This window comes from Nannospalax galili, unplaced genomic scaffold (assembly GCF_000622305.1).
Source record: "Nannospalax galili isolate Female #2095 unplaced genomic scaffold, S.galili_v1.0 scaffold895, whole genome shotgun sequence".
Lineage (NCBI taxonomy): Eukaryota > Metazoa > Chordata > Mammalia > Rodentia > Spalacidae > Nannospalax > Nannospalax galili.
Window position 1 is genome coordinate 85,948 of NW_008336435.1, and position 4,288 is coordinate 90,235.

Sequence of the window (4,288 nt, forward strand, 5' to 3'; positions counted from 1 at the left end):
ACTTCATATAAAATTTTATCATAATTACACAAGCTTAGCATTAATCTTAATTAAGAACTTTTAAAAAGAAAAAATAACTTTTACCATCATGCAAAGGATAGGTTGAAAATTTTAGTAAACTCATACAGGTGGAGTTTTAAAAGTAATCCCAAACTATATGGAGAATCCAGTTTTACAGCACTTTTCCAGTCACACCCTGACATAAGGTGAGAGGCCTCGGATTGAAGAAAAAAAAAAAAAAAAAGAGTCAAGACATAATGACTGCAGGCAAACAAGGGCTACATAGTGAGACGCCATATCAAAGAAAAGAATGTTGGATGTGAGGCCCTTCTCACTTTGCCAGGGCTAGGCCTCTCTGCCCTACAGTAGGGCTAAGACATTAGCAGAATGCCTGAGAGTACCAAAATCTGGCTTCCCCTCAGCAAACATCCCAAATTATGCTGTGAGTGCCCTCTACTAGGGGTCCAAACATTAGATGGAAGCCTGAGTGTACCTGACTAAAGTCTGACTTGGGCCTCTGTGGAAGCCCCTAAGTAGCTAATCTGAAGCCATCAGTTCCCTCCAAAATAAAATCTGTGAGATCCTGAAACCTAGACCAACCAACTTTACATACTCAATAAGAAAACAACCAAGACACACCAATAATACAAACAGAAGCAGACTTCAACTCAAAAAAAGAAGGCTTGAGTTTCATAACAGAATCACAAACAACAAAAGAAATCCACATGCCAAAATCATAATGGAAAAATAATAATATGGAAAACCAAAAGAGCATATTCACATCAAACTCCACCAGTCCTGTAGAAGAGTTCTACAATGAGAACCCCTAGAGATAACTCAGGATACGGAATTTAAAAGAACAAGCATAAACATGATCAAGGAATTCAACCAACTTAAAGAACATACAAATGAACAAATCAAAGAACTAAAAAAGGATAGGGATAAACTTCTGACTGAATTCACAAAAGAGAAACACTGAAGAAAATTCAGTCTGGAATGAAGAAGGAAGTGAAAAACTCAATAAGTCAATTTGAAATAACAGGAGAAAGCTTCATCAATAGAATGAGTGAAATGGGAAACAGAATATCAGCAATGGATGATAAAGTTGAAGAATTGGACCACTCAAGCAAAGGTTATGAAAAATTTGTAAAAACAGAGGGACAACACAAAAAGATATAATCTAGGCATCATAGGCATAGAAGGAGAAGAATTTCAGGCTAAAGGTATTTACCAGATCTTAAACAGGATTGTAGAAGAGAATTTCCCAAAGTTAAGGAAAGACATTCCCATTCAACTGCAAGAAGCACGTAGAACACCAAATAGACAGGACCAAAAAAGAAATTCCCCATGATATATCATAGTAAAAACACTAAATGTACAGAAAAAAAGAGAGAATACCAAAAACTGCAAAAGAGAAAAACAACTCACAAATAAAGAAAAACGCATCAAAATTACAGCTGACTTATTGATGCAAACTATGAAAAGCCAGAAGAGCCTGGACCAAGGTATTTCCAGTCTAAATGACCATACATGCCAACACAGAATACTTTACCTAGCAAAAATGTCAATTATTGTCAAAGGGGAAAGAAAAATCTTCCACAACACAAATAGACTAAAAGAATACATTTCCAGAAAACCAGCCTCTCAAAGAATACTTGAAGCAATATAAAGAATAGAGAAATGAACAACTATATCCCAGGGGCAACAGAAAGAAACTAAATGAAGATAAGATTGTGGAAACACAAAATTAGACAAGGAATGCAAACAATAATCAAAACGATGTCAACCAATACACATCTTTCAATAATAACTTTAAATATCAATGCACTGAACTCCCCAGACCAAAAAACACAGGATAGATGAATGGATTAAGAAACAAAATCCATCTTTTTGATGTATGCAAGAAACCCATCTCACTTTCAAAGACAGGCACTACCTTAAGGTGAAAGGATGGAAAAGAATATTTCAAGCAAATGGCACTAAGAAACAAGCAGGGGTTGTAATTCTAATATCTGACAAAATAGACTTCAAAGTAAAACTAATCAGAAGAGATGAGAGGGCCACTTTATTCTGATCAAAGGAACTATTAACAATGAAGATATTACAATCATGAACATATATGCACCAAACTATGATGCACTCCCATTCATAAAAACATCAGACCACATTGCAATAAAGCTTAAAATCAATACTAGAAGAAAACCTAGTAACTACATGAACTCATGGAGATTAAACAGCACACTCCCGAATGATGAATGGGTCAAAGGAGAAATTAAGAAAGAAATAAAAGTAGTCCTAGAATTCAACAAAAAGGACAATACAACACAACAAAACCACTGGGATACTCTAAAAGCAGTCCTAAGAGAGAAGTTTCTAGCTCTAAGTGCCTACATTAAAAAAATCAGAAAGAGCATAAATAACTCAATTAGCATTGTAATTTAGACTCTGAAAAGGTAAGAACAGATGAAACCCAAACCCAGAAGATAAGAAATAATAAAAATGAGAGCAGATATTAATGAAATAGAAACAAAGAAAACAACACAAAAATTCAATGACTCTAAGAGCTGGTTCTTTGCAAAACTAAACAAGATAGACAGACCCTTAGCCCAGTTAACTAAAAGAAAGAAAGAGTAAATCCAAATCAACAAAATCAGAGATGAAAGAGGAAACAGCACAACAGACAAAAGATCCAGAACATTATAAGGGAATACTTTAAAAACCTATACTCTATTAAATTTGAAAACTTAAAAGAAATGAATGGATATCTAAAATCATGGGAACCACCAAAGCTAAACCAAGAAGAGATCAGTAGTTTAAGCAGACACATAACATATAAGGAAACAGTAATATAAAGTATCCTGACTAAAAAAAATTGCAGGCCTAGATGGATTACAGCAGAATTCTGCTAGACATTTAAAGAAGATCTCCAACCAATACTACTTAAATTATTCAAAAAGATAGAAACAGAGGGAGAACTTCCAAATTCTTTCTATGAAGCCAGCATCACTCTAATATAAAAACCAGGTAAAGATACAACCAAAAGTGAAAATTATAGACCCATATCCTTAATGAACATAGATGCAAAATTTTTCAACAAAATGATTGCAAACTGCATACAGATGTATATCAAAAACATCATTCACCATGATCAAGTAGGCTTTACTTCAGAGATACAGGATGGTTCAATATACACAAGTCAATAAACATCATAATCATATAAATAGACTCAAAGACAAAAACCACATTGCCATCTCAATAGATGCAGAAAAGGTATTTAACAAAATTCAGCATGATTCATGATAAAAACCCTAAAGGGAATTGGACTGGAGTGACCACACCTCAGCATAATTAAAGCTATATACAACAAACCCACAGCCAACAACATTCTAAATGGAAAAAAAAAATGGAAGCATTCCCATTAAAATCAGGAACCAGACTAGGATGTCCACTATCTCCACTCCTTTTCAATACAATGCTTGAAACTCTTGCTACAGCAATAAGACAAGAGAATGAAATTAAAGGAGTACTAATTGGAAGAGTTCAAATTAGACCTTTTTGAAGATGACATTATACTATACCTAAGAGATCCCAAGAATTCCACCAGAACATGCCTAGAACTGATCAACACTTTCAGTAAAAGTGGCAGGTTACACATTTAATCTACAAAAATCAATAGCCCCCCCCCCTCTCTCTCTCTCTCTCTCTCTCTCTGAAACTTGAAACTCTGAAAGTGTTAGAAGAAAACATTGACAGTAACCTACAAGATATAGGTATAGGAAAGGACTTTCTAAATAGGACACCAGATGCTCAGGAATTAAAGTAAACAATCAACAAGCAGGATCTCATTGAACTAAAAAGTTCCTGTAGAGCAAAAGAAACAATCAAAAAAGTGAAGGGAAAACCCACAGAGTGGGAAAAAAATCTTCACCAGTGACACATCTGACAGAGGTTTGACATTCAGAGTACATAAAGAACTCAAAAACAAAAAATCAACAAAACAAATCACCCAATTAAAAATGGGCTTACAATCTAAATAGAGAGTTTTCAAAGGAAGAAATAAAGATGACTAAGAAACATCTTAAAAGTGTTCAACATCATTAGTAATTAGGGAAACGCAAATTAAAACTACCTTAAGATTTCATCTTTTCTCATCTTTCTTGATCTTGGCTAAGATCAAGAGAACAAATGATCCAAATACTGATGAGGGTGTGGAGAAAGGGGAATGCTCATTCACTGCTGGTGGGATTGCAAACTTGTGCAATGCCTAAGGAAAGCAGTGTGGAGGACT